The sequence below is a fragment of the Schistocerca piceifrons genome, chromosome 8 (genome assembly GCF_021461385.2).
Source record: "Schistocerca piceifrons isolate TAMUIC-IGC-003096 chromosome 8, iqSchPice1.1, whole genome shotgun sequence".
Lineage (NCBI taxonomy): Eukaryota > Metazoa > Arthropoda > Insecta > Orthoptera > Acrididae > Schistocerca > Schistocerca piceifrons.
The window spans coordinates 22,019,454-22,032,688 of record NC_060145.1 but is presented as its reverse complement, the minus strand read 5'-3'; positions in this window follow the sequence as shown (position 1 = coordinate 22,032,688).

Genomic DNA, 13,235 nt, shown 5'->3' with positions numbered 1-13,235 from the left:
GTTACGGAGTGGCCTCGTCCAGGGTACTGCATAAGGCTTCATGCCACAAGTTGACTATAATCATCTGCAGTTGACTGGCGTGAATAGAACTATTGTGATGGATGACGTCTTGTTGTGTAGCAGATGTTGAATGCTCATCATCTTTCTCTGCAGTAGCATACAATGTGCCCGGAGCGTTTCCTTGGAAACATACTGCTGTGCTGTTCTGATAATGTCTGTGGTCCTTTGGGCATTCTACTTGCCAGAGGGGTTAGCAGTACATGCCACAGCCAGATGCTGGGCTGTCATTTGACAGCTGCAGCCTAAGTCCATGTCGAGCGAGTCCATTCTTCATGGAGGATCTGGTTGGTGGCGGATGTGGGTGTAAAGATTCTTCAACCTGAAATAAAGGGTTCACAATCATGGCGTTGTCCCCCGTGTACTCGGTCCGACAGTTCTGGCTGCCACAATATGCTCCATCTCGTCTCCTAACCTGGCAGATGACAGAAGTGAGGTCATGGCATTCTTCCACAAGTGCCACAGCGATCACATTCGGGAGCTGAACATATTTTGCCCGACCTTTTTCTCTTTAACTTGCTCACTGCACTGGTACCACTTGATGAATTCTTTTGTTGTGACGTCCTCTGCCAGAAGAACTTAGTACTTGTCTTCTGCGATTCCTTTTATCATCTGTGGGATCCTGTGAGCTATCATATCTGTATTCACGGCCACAACATTCTGTATTTAAGACTGTGATGTTTCTTTTGAGATTGGGCATTATACTCCAGTAATTGTTTTGTCACGCAAACTTGCTGCTGATAGCCGCCAAACGTTTTCTTCAGTTCCTGGAATCTGTTCCAGCTATCAAGCTTCTCTTCATTGTTCTCTTACCACTGCTGGGCTGCAGCATCCTAGCGAAAGTACGCATTTCCAAAGTACATCATTGTTATCCCACCTGTTGCATTTGGCGACTCAGTGGAATCCTTTCAGCCATGCACATTACATGCCGCACAGCTCGCGGCAAGATTAGGAACAACAGATGGCTTACTACATTTACTTGTGAAACCCCAGATTCGCTTCTGTTTCCTGTATGAACTGCGACCTTTCTGATAGGAAGTCACAAATGCAGTCGCACAACCGACGCGATACTTCATAGGCACACAATTTGATTACAGGCCGTTTGAGAGGATCGGTGTCAAAAGCCTTAACTGGAAATCTAGGAATACGGAATAAACTTGAAATCCTCTGTCGATAGCAATTTTACCCAAAGTGGTTTGCTTGACTTCAGGCGTATAGTTGGTGCACTCTTGAAAGAGCGACACAGGACTGAGTTCTTATAGTGTCTTCCTAAGAATTTGCTCTTTTTCTTCTGATATTCAGCGGGTTACATTGGGTCAGAACAGGTGACCACTGAAAGTGAGTTCATCTGGCAGAGCCAGTAATGGTCATCGTGACCTCATTCAGCCGTACAGCTCTCTTATTTGTTTCCTCACGTAGCGGCATACTATTCAGCAGCTGTAAAGTGAAACTGCAGCATTGCTAAGGGTATGTTCATTTGCTTCCAGGTGCTTCCGGCTATTCTGTGGAGTAGATTTACTCTCGAGGCAATCTTCCTTGACACATTCAAGCCTTGCTCCTTAAATGACAGTGTCCGATCGGGGGAAACACGTACATGTTTTCGGAAGTAGTCATGGGAAACTTTGATCCCATCAAAAAGCATGCGCAGCTTCCTGTGAGTCTCTAATGTGGTCACGGTCTTTCGGAGGCACACTTGTTCCGTGTACAGATAGGAGCAACACGATAATCGTTGATTCTATTCAGCTCACGGACGAATGTTACAAGAACGAACGCAGATCATCTCCGGACAATTTGACTAAATTTAAAGATACAATTTCAGTACCCAGCAGTTCGTAACGTGCCGATTATTAAGATAATTACAACAGGGGTACGCACCAACAATCGTCCTTCCTAAATTCCGTCTGGGAAGTAATTGTGCGGTGTTTCCTGTCGTTTTAAAAGTAAATGTAGCATTCAGCACAAAACATGTCTAATGCTCACCTCATATTACTATTCGTCTGTATCTAACGGTGCATTAGAGAACATGGTCCTTTGGCGAGATCTCTGCAACTAGGCCTACTGCTCCTGTCATCTCCCTGCAGTCGTTACACCAGATAACGGGACTCATCTAGTTGCTATTTGATAGAAATACGAAAGCACAAAATTTCGTCTTCGTATCTAGTTCGTTATCCACGTGTTGCTAGGTTCTATAACGAAACACTACAAAACATACATTAGGTAAATACAGCAAATAAAAGCTACCATAAATCAGTAAAAAAGTAGACGGTTAAAGGTTTCTTTCTTTTGGAGCAACAGTCAGCGAGTAAAAGGTATTTCTTCCAGTTATCACGTCAAATTAATAACTGAAAAAATAATGAAGTGGCGGACCTCTACAGATCCTTTTTGCCTATATACTGTAATTTTTCCTCCAGGTATTCCATTGGGGAAATTTTTTCTGCAGTGCACCACATTTCATCTACTATAATATACCCGCAGGAAAAAATCTGATCCACTTATTCAGTGCCTACAATGTTCACATACTTTATTACAGAACCGCTAAGATTTCTGTCTCGCTTGTGTTTTCAGCCTTGCGCGTGTATGTACACTACTGGCCATTAAAATTGCTACACGAAAAAGAAATTCAGATGATAAACGGGTATTCATTGGATAAATATATTATACTAGAACTGACATGTGATTACATCTTCACGCAATTTGGCTGCATGGATCCAGAGAAATCAGTACCCAGAACAACCACCTCTTGGCCGTAATAACGGCCTTGATACGCCTGGGCATTGAGTCAAACAGAGCTTCGATGGCGTGTACAGGTACAGCTGCCCATGCAGCTTCAACACGATACCACAGTTCATCGAGAGTAGTGACTGGCGTACTGTGACGAGCCAGTTGGTCGGCCACCATTTACCAGACGTTTTCAATTGGTGAGAGATCTGAAGAATGTGCTGGCCAGGGCAGCAGTCGAACATTTTCTGTATCCAGAATGGTCCGTACAGGACCTGCAACATGCGGTCGTGCATTATAATGCTGAAATGTAGGGTTTCGGACACATCTGAAATGTAACGTCCACTGTTCAAAGTGCCGTCAATGCGAACAAGAGGTGACCGAGACGTGTAACCAGTGGCACCCCATACCATCACGCCGGGTGATACTCCAGTATGGCGATGACGAATACACGCTTCCAATGTGCGTTCACCGCGATGTCGCCAAACACGGATGCGACCATCATGATGCTGTAAACAGGCCCTGGATTCATCCGAAAAAATGACGTTTTGCCAATCGTGCACCCAGGTTCGTCGTTGAGTACACCATTGCAGGCGCTCCTGTCTGTGATGCAGCGTCAAGGGTAACCGCAGCCACGGTCTCCGAGCTGATAGTCCGTGCTGCTACAAACGTCGTCGAACTGTTCGAGCAGATAGTTGTTATCTTGCAAACGTCCTCATCTGTTGACTCAGGGATCGAGACGTGGCTGCACGATCAGTTACAGCGATGCGGATAAGATGCCTGTCATCTCGACTGCTTGTGATACGAGGCCGTTGGGATGCAGCAGGGCGTTCCGTGTTACCCTCCTGAACCCACCGATTCCATATTCTGCTAACAGTCATTGGATCTCGACCAACGCGGGAAGCAATGTCGCGATACGATAAACCGCAATCGCGATAGGCTACAATCCGACCTTTATCAAAGTCGGGAACGTGATGGTACGCATTTCTCCTCCTTACACGAGGCATCACAACAACGTTTCAGCAGGCAACGCCGGTCAACTGCTGTTTGTGTATGAGAAATCGGTTGGGAACTTTCCTCGTGTCAGCACGTTGTAGGTGTCGCCACCGGCGCCAACCTTGTGTGAATGCTCTGAAAAGCTAATCATTTGCATATCACAGCATCTTCTTGTTGTTAGTTAAATTTGGCGTCTGTAGCACGTCATCTTCGCGGTGTAGCAATTTTAATGGCCAGTAGTGTAGATAAACTATACAACTGCAATATTTATTACTTATTTTCTACATCTACATATATACTCTGCAAACCACCGTGAGGTGCATGGCAGAGGGTACACCCCATTGTCCCAGTTATTAGGGTTTCATATTGTTCCATTCATGTATGGAGCGCGGGAAAAATGGTTGAATATCTCTGTGCGTGCAAGAATTATTCTAATCTTATCTTCATCATCCCTATGTAAGCGATACATAGGGGGCTGTAATACATTCTTTGAGCAGCAATTTAAAGCTGGTTCTTGAAACTCTGTTAATAGACTTCCTGAAGACAGTTTACGTCCATCTTCAAGATTCTTCCACTTCAGTTCCTTCAGTATCTCTGTGGAACTCTCCCGCGGATTAAACAAATCTGTGACCATTCGTGCTGCCCTTCTCTGTATACGTTCAACATCCGCTGTTAGCCCTATCTGGTACGGGTGCCACACAGTTTAACAATATTCTAGAACATGTCGGACGAGTGATTTGTAAGCAATTTCCTTTGTAGACCGATTGCACTTCTCCAGTATTTCACCAATAAATCCACGTCTACCACCTGCTTTACTCACGACTGGACCCACATGATCATTCCATTTAATATTAAAAAATGGTTCAAATGGCTCTAAGCACTATGGGACTTTACATCTGAGCTCATCAGTCCCCTAGACTTAGAACTACTTAAACCTAACTAACCTAAGGGCAGCGCACACATCCATGCCCGAGGCAGGATTCGAACCTGCAACCGGAGCAGCAGCGCTGTTCCAGACTGAAGCGCCTAGAACCAGTCGGCCACAGCGGCCGGCTACTTAATATCCCTACAAAATGTAACACCTAGGTATTTGTATGAGTTGGCCGATTCCAACAGTGACTTATTGATATTATAGGACACTACGATCTTTTTTTACGTTTCTGAACATTTAAAGCAAATTGCCAATCTCTGCACCACTTTGAAATCTTATCAAGATCTGACTGAATATTTATGAAGCTTCTTTCAGATAGTACTTCATTATAGATAACTGCATCACCTGCAAATAGCCTGATTTTACTATTAATATTGCCTGCAGCCAAAAATTTCACTTGATAATCCATATGATCGTATTTTTAACAATAAGCGTGGGTGTAGTACTGAGTCAAATACTCTTTGTAAATCAAGGAATACTGCATCTACCTGACTGCCTTGATCCAAAGCTTTCAGTATGTCACGTGAGAAAAATGCGAGTTGGGTTTCGTATCATCGATGTTTTCGAAATCCATGCTGATTCGCATTGAGGTCATTCTTTTCGAGCATTATGTATTAGGTCAGAATATGTTCCAAGAGTCTACAACAAATCTATGTCAAGGATACTAGACAGTAGTTTTGTAGATCACTTCTACCACCATTCTTGTAGACTGGTGTGATCTGTAACTTTTTCTAAGAACTGGACACGGTTTTTTGTTCGAGGGATCTATGATAGATTACAGTTAGAAGAGCGGCTAACTCAGCAACAAACTGGGTAAAGAATCTTACAGATTCCAGCCGGCCCTGTTGCTTTGTTCAATTTCAACGAATTCAGCAGTTTCTCAACACCATTGGCACTAATACTTATTTCATTCATCTTTTCAGAGGGAAGAGGATTAAATAGGGGCAACTGTCCTGGGTTTTCCTGTGTAGAGTGACATTTGAAAACATAGTTAAGCATTTCAGCTTTTGCTCTGATACCCTCAATTTCAGTACCCGTCTCATTCACTACGTACTGCAAACTAACTTTGGTGGCACTAACAGCCTTTACATACGACCTGAATTTCTGAGTTCTGTGGAAGACACTTGACAGTATCCTGCGATGGCATTCACTGAAGCTATCACGCATTGCTCTCTTGACAGCCAAACGGGTTCATTCAGCAGCTTTCTAGAATCACAGAAAAACGACGATCTGGTGATCTCAGCGTAAAACAGTGGTGAATGGCGAAAGGCAAATTGTTGGTATCATCTCAATGTAAGGACCAATCATAGCTCAACACTGAAAAGTACTGCAAGTAACATGTCAAGAGGTATCGTGCTGTTTTAGATTGTTAACTTGTAGCTTAGTGGATAAGTTTCGGACTACAAATCCACGTATTCGGCATTCCATCTTAAATCGATCCTAGGATTTTTTGTCATTGCCATTAATTGTACAACACTGAAAATGCAGATTTGTATGCTGGTTTCGAGTCCTCGTTAAACTGCATATCCCCTTATTACTGTTCCAAGATCGGAGGAAGACAAAAGCTATCAACTCTAGGACGACCACACCTCGAATGGCATTGTGGTCATAACAGCCTTCAGATTGATGGCATCTTTCCTCCGTTACGTCTGAGAGCTCTCAGAACTAACGAGAGGAAAATGTGGGTTTAAAATCTCGTTGTCAACTAGTTGATAGAGACGGGATACGAGTTCTGATCATAAAGTCACACAGATCTACATCTTTCTATTCAGTGCAGAAGATAAGAGAACAAATCTTTAACATAGTGCAGTGCTTCAGAAATTAAGCCTTCAGTTGCAAGGTAAAATTATTAGTTTACCTAGGTTTCGATGCTAATAATGGTATCTTCTTCAGAACATTAATTATTTTTGTTAAATAATTTCAAAATAATTTAATTTTTGTTCTGAAGAAGGTACCATTATTGGCATCGAAACCTGGGTAAACTAATAAAATTTTACCTTGCAACTGAAGGCTGAATTTCTTAAAATAAGAGAACCTAAGTTATTAGGAGGATTAACCCGTCATAATACGTCGTTAATTGTTACGGTAGTCGATACGTCTGCTTAGGGGCTGTGTCTTAAAATTATATTTGCAACAATACACCGGATCAGTGAGGTTATCAAAGAAAATAGGTCGTGCTTATTACAATCCGTGCTATACGATTTTGAGAAACTACGGAACTCAAGAGTTTATTAAACACTGATGTCGTCGAGGATTTTAAACCTGTTTTATCAGAACTATAGCGTCAACTCGCTCGTTTATAAAGCAAAATACGGGTATTTGCGAAAAAAATTAAATTACGTTGCTATTATCGTGGAGAAAGATGGTCCTACCGGCGATTAACGAAGTTTCAATTGAAAGTGTTAACAGTACTACAAATCGTTCAAATGATCATGTAACTAACCAAACCAGCTATGTTCTGAGAAAAAGATTGGGAGACATAGTTCATACTTGCGATTTAAAATACAGAGAACACATACAGCTACTGTCGTGTCTGGAATCGAACATCACGCGTTCTCAAAAAGAAGTCTCAATTCTTGACGAGGGAACGCCTCATGTTGATTTCAAACTGGCTGCTTTCCTGAGGCAATAAATTCTCTCGGCCATACGTGGCTCTTAGTAACATTCAACCATATCGCAGTTCAATTGTTAACCGATGTACAGTGGGCGTTATGAATTTAAACGAGCCTTCTAACGATTACTGCATTGGATTCTGTTTATTTCTGTGTGCTCTGAGATACATTTGGCTACGTACGACGGAGATATGATTGTTCGTATAGCAAGGAAAAGTATGCTAAATATTTTTCTCTTTATTTTTGATGATTCAGCTCGCCATAACTGGTAATATCACTGGAATAAAATTTTGCTAAAACGAATAGGCCGTAACCCCCCCCCCCCCTTCGCGCCGGACCCGTGAAGGAAATTGGGGGGGGGGGGGGGGGGCAATTATCAGGGCTAATATACATGATCAGCTGAGCGTTAATCTAATTTCTTTTTCTGAAAATTTTACCCATTCCATAAATGCGGACAGTTGAAATGTATAGCGTACCCCCACCAAACTATTATGATATTGTGGCCTCTTGTCATGCATTTATTACGAAAAATTTACACCAGCATTCAGATTTAAGGAAACAGCTTGCCGGTTCTCATTTGGATTATACACGATAAGTAAATGGTACTGGCATCTGAAACAGAAAGGAAACTTAAGTCTTTCAACTTCTGCCACAATTCTGCCAGCGTTGCCTTCCTAAAATATAGCATTATCGGCTACGATCCATGTTAACTGCCCTTACCAGAATGCGAAAATGCTTGCTGTGATGATAACGTAACACTGAAGCATTCGGGAGTGAAGTATGTAAACCGGTTATTTACTCGAAATTTTGCACCTAGTACCTTCTTAGGTATAATTTCCATAATGAGTGATGAAAAAAGTGTCAATAACTTTCGTTTACTAGTTACTTGTTACAAAGGAAATTCTCCATTAACGAAACCTATGTTTAGCAGAAGTCTAAGACCTATCTATACGCTATTGAAACCTAAAAGCTATGACAAATCAGTCTTCTGATGGATGGCAACAAAAGTTTGCAGTTCATGTTTTGATTGACACGGTGTGAAAGCTACATCCTTATGATGGATATGCTTCATACACACAATAATTCGGCGATTGCCTCCGTGAGCGACTCTGAAAATCGGAGAAAGCCGCTATAAAGTGAGAATAACACCTTACAGGCGACAGAACACACATCACTAGAATATGTAATCTGTCAACGGCGTCAGGCGAATGTTCCAACATTTGATCATGATAAACATTCGAACAGAATTTCTGGTTGTTACGGAGGCCTGCACCACTCTTCTGGTATGAACAATAATTAAAAGTTCCTACCTATAAGTGTAGCAGCATCATCATAAGCGGAAGGTTTGGCTTGAGGCCATTCTGCGAAACAGTTGACACTCGCACCCCTGCGTACGACGCGCACCACACACAACATCAACAACGTATACTAACAGATACACAACACACAGAGCAGGAAAACCCTCTGACCGGAAGTTACTGCTCTGCCCCCTAGCGGCTACGCACCAAGTTCTTCACTGCCCTCTCTGAGAAACGTTCTGTACTTGTGACTGCTGAGACTCAAGGACTATTTTGTAATGAAATAATTTATTTTAAAATATTACACGCACAACGTTGTGAATATTCTTCAGGAACGTAGTGCAATGTTCATAATACCCATAATTTACATCTATAAGCAGCGAAGGACTTCTAATAAAGTCTAATTTTTACATCCAGACGATGCGTTTGTATCGAACATGCATTTGAGTTTAGTTTATAGCAGCACTCATAATAACGTTTTATAATAATGTAATCGAAAACTACAGCAGCTCTTATAACACCGCGCGCGAGATTGGTTCTGAATGTGAAATGTAAATGTGACGTGAGAAATTAGTTGTCATAATTATGTTAACTACATCCATACAATCCTGTTTGTCCACGGATGGATAAATAAATAAATAAAAACATTCAACCTGAAAATACTCCATCAAAAATGTATATAGTTTGCCTTATTAAATGTCTGTCAAACACGTCATTTTGTTTTGCTAAGGATTCCAACTGTATAATATTATGGTGGAGGGCCAGGGAAGAAATATGTTCATAACTCTCACCACCTCTGTGTGTGTGCGTGTGTGCAATTTTTTTTCTTTTGTGGAATTTTCTGGGGAATGAACTTCATTTTTTACTTTGAAAATAGCATATTAAATTTTATTGCATTGTACAATATATCACATTTCTTACATATTTGCACAAAATAGATTTCAACAATTTCTAATACCACAGCTCTTTAGGACTGGAAGCACATTTCAACACATTAATGTGTACTGTTTGGTGCATTCGAAGCTAAAATTTAATTTTAAAACATATAAAAGCAAAAATTTACACAACTGGTATAAGATACGTAGTTTGGATATAAATGATATGGCCTCATGTGAGGAAACTTGATGGCACAGTCAATACACACACATTTATAAATAGAACAGAATCTACAAATACATAACAGTGACACAAGATCTTGTACCCTCTTACTGTCATCAGAATAAAATAGATTTAAGCACACATAATTTGTTTTCTTTATAACTATTACTAATGAAATAATTCTTAAGGACTAATTGCCTGTAGTGTACGTAGCTCAGTTCTGTATACAGAGAGGTGTATAATCATCATCTGCAGCAAACAACAGTAAAAGTAATCATTAAGAAAATAAAAGTATTGTACCAGATAAAGAAATATTTAACCATTTTATAATGTAACATGGATGAACAGACAACAACAACACACTCACCCTTCTTAGTTTTATAAAATATGAAACTGCTGCTTTTTACATTCATTTGTAAATACAATGTTTTCTATTACACTTTAACTAAGCCTTTTGCAAAAATGAAGAACTCAGACTCATTACTTCCCTGCAGGAAGTTGCGATTTTAACTCACTTGACAACAACATTTTAGATAAAACTGAAATTACAAACATCTCATGGTCTCTTGTGTTAAAAGCACAAGAAAGAATATAAATCATTCAGTAATAGTATCAATGTCTCAGTATGAGGTGCAAAATGTCACCTACTCATCAACTGCCAAAACAAAAGGCGCACGACAACAAATGATAGGAAAAGACAAAAGCCTGACTGCCACATCATTATATTTCTAGTTCTCTTTATTAGTTAGGTCTCTACTTGCATATTTCCATTTTCTGGTGCAGGATCTGAAAGTGAGGTGGAGTGGGGGGTGGCAGATAGATAGCTAGAGAGAGAGAGAGAGAGAGAGAGAGAGAGAGAGAGAGAGAGAGAGAGAGAGGGGGGGGGGGGGGGGGGGACTGATAGCACTGCTCAATAGCTCCTTTGTAGAGTTAGTTTAGTCTTTACTCATGACATTGTTAAAATGTTCCACATGCAGTAGTCTATTACTGTACTACTTTGAAATGAAATAATAACACATAAGATTTAAACAGCATATTCTGAGAGATGTTTAAGTACAAAGTTTTTGTATCATAAAATACATACATATCCTAATAAAAAACAGAAAATCACACAAAACAGTACGATCTAGGTATTTAATATGTAACTATACATGACACTCGATCCGACTCCTTCACAACATATTTTTTTTTATTACAGTTCTCAAGTCTTGATGCTTCTGAACAGCTGAAAACAGATTGGATGCAGCTCTCTCTTTCTCCCCCCCCCCCCCCCCCCCCCACACACACACACACAAAAACTGCACAGTTCTAAATACAGCCTGTGTCACACCTCTCTGAGAACTGTCTTCCACAGATCACTGAGATTAATTTTGTTCCTTTGAAGAAATGTTAGGGTCTGACTTTCTATCATCCTTTTTATTATTATACTAGGGCAATTAATTGCTTCTTAATATAAAAATGTTATTTTAAATTTTTTACCTAAGAAAGAACCAACTACAACCCAACTTTGGCATTTCTTAATTTCTTTTAACACCAAATGTGATGGTTGCATTCAGCTACAACAATAACAGAGATATGGCTTCACACAATGCCATTACAGTGTGGTTTGCTAACACTGTCATTATATTGTGGCTTGCTAACAATACAACATGCAAATGGAACATAAATTTGCTATTATGCACACACTTTAGCTTGGCTGATTTTAAGAAGGATGCAAGGAGCAGATAACCCATGTCCAGCCCTGAACACAGACTGTTATGGGATGAGTAGTAGCGTGGAAGGAGCATGCCCTGCTTTCCTCATTCAGTGCAGGCACCACAGCAGTGCTTTGTACTGAATCTCTGTAAAAGCATAGTGTGCCAGTAATTAAAATTCAAACTGAAATCACCTTGTATAGGGGCAAGCTCCATAATGATACTTACTGCTAGAAGTTACAAACCAGCAAATGAAACACGATTAAATAATGCTTCCAAAAAATCTATTGCATACAATGTTGCCTGACAGTAAAAAGTTGGAGTACTTGCTTACAAAATGCTACTGGTTCAAAGGCATTGGACTTCTACAAGTGGAGGTCCAGACATAAGGTGTGTGCATAATAAGCGTCATGAGTTATCAGCAAGTTTTTAACTAGACGAATTTACAGTCTAAACACAACAGTAATAAAGTAAGTATGAACAGAAATTAAATAGATGCCAAATCAAGTTCTCAGTTTCTGACTTTGGTAGATTTGGATTTTGGCTGTTACTTTATGATTTAAGAGAACTGAATTTAGTGATTTAGGACACACCTTCTGAATATAATCTATAATGATCTGAATGGAATTAAACAACACAATTTTTTATTGTAGCACTGTAATTGTAAACATAACTTGTTACAAAGAAACAGTTTCTCATCTATTTGAAATGGAGGATATGTGTTGTAGCATACTATCTGAGTTGTAAAATGAGGTAACTTTTTGAGTTATGAAAGTTTCCAGGTGCCTATAGGCCATAATGATTGCACTGACACAGCCTAAACAAAGAAGTTGTACGTTTGGAATAGAGCTGATGTTTATGTCTAATGATTAGTTTTCAACAGATATAAAATGTTATCAGTTTTCTTTAACAATAATAAAACCATAGTATATGTCATATGTTCTTTTTCACATTATATCACAGCCTTTGCACTGCTTTTAATCATAGGTTCCAACTATAAGGAAACAAATTTAACAAAAATTTAGGAAACTGATAATCATATTTAACATAAGTATGCTACAATGAAATTACTGCTTAAACTGATATTAACTATAACATTAAAAAATTTTACACAACACAATTTTACACATAACAGTGCATTACACACCAAAGTTATTTATATTCTTATATCTGGAGACTAAAAGTTAATATATATGAAGAATGATAGAGACAATAATAATAATAATAATAATAATTCTCTGTACTTCTGAAGATTGTTTCTTGGGTCAACAGTAATTACCAGAAGACAAGAGTGTGCAAACTTTCAGTGGAAAATATTTGTTGTGAGAATAATGAGAGAAAGGAAGGAAGTAAAAAGACTGAAAAGGAAGCAAAAGGAATGTCAATCCTCTCTCATTGATGCAATAGATAAATTAAGCCACTGCTGTTGGGTGAAAGAGGAGCATTTCTCAAAACCTTGGTAGTTTGATAACAAACTCAATTTCTTTACTAGGGGTAAATTTTTGATAACATGTTTCTTTGCCACTGTCAAGTGCCATTGCTGAAGTAGAGTCAATTACTTACACTGGAAAATAAATTCTGAATACTTTCATATGTCTGCCTCTGCTCACTATTTCCAAACATGCTCATTTCTTCCTGTTTCAAGTATGAAGAAATATATAATATTTTGTATAAAAACAAAGATGAGGTGACTTACTGAACGAAAGTGCTGGCAGGTCGATAGACACACAAACAAACACAAACATACACACAAAATTCAAGCTTTCGCAACAAACTGTTGCCTCATCAGGAAAGAGGGAAGGAGAGGGAAAGACGAAAGGAAGTGGGTTTT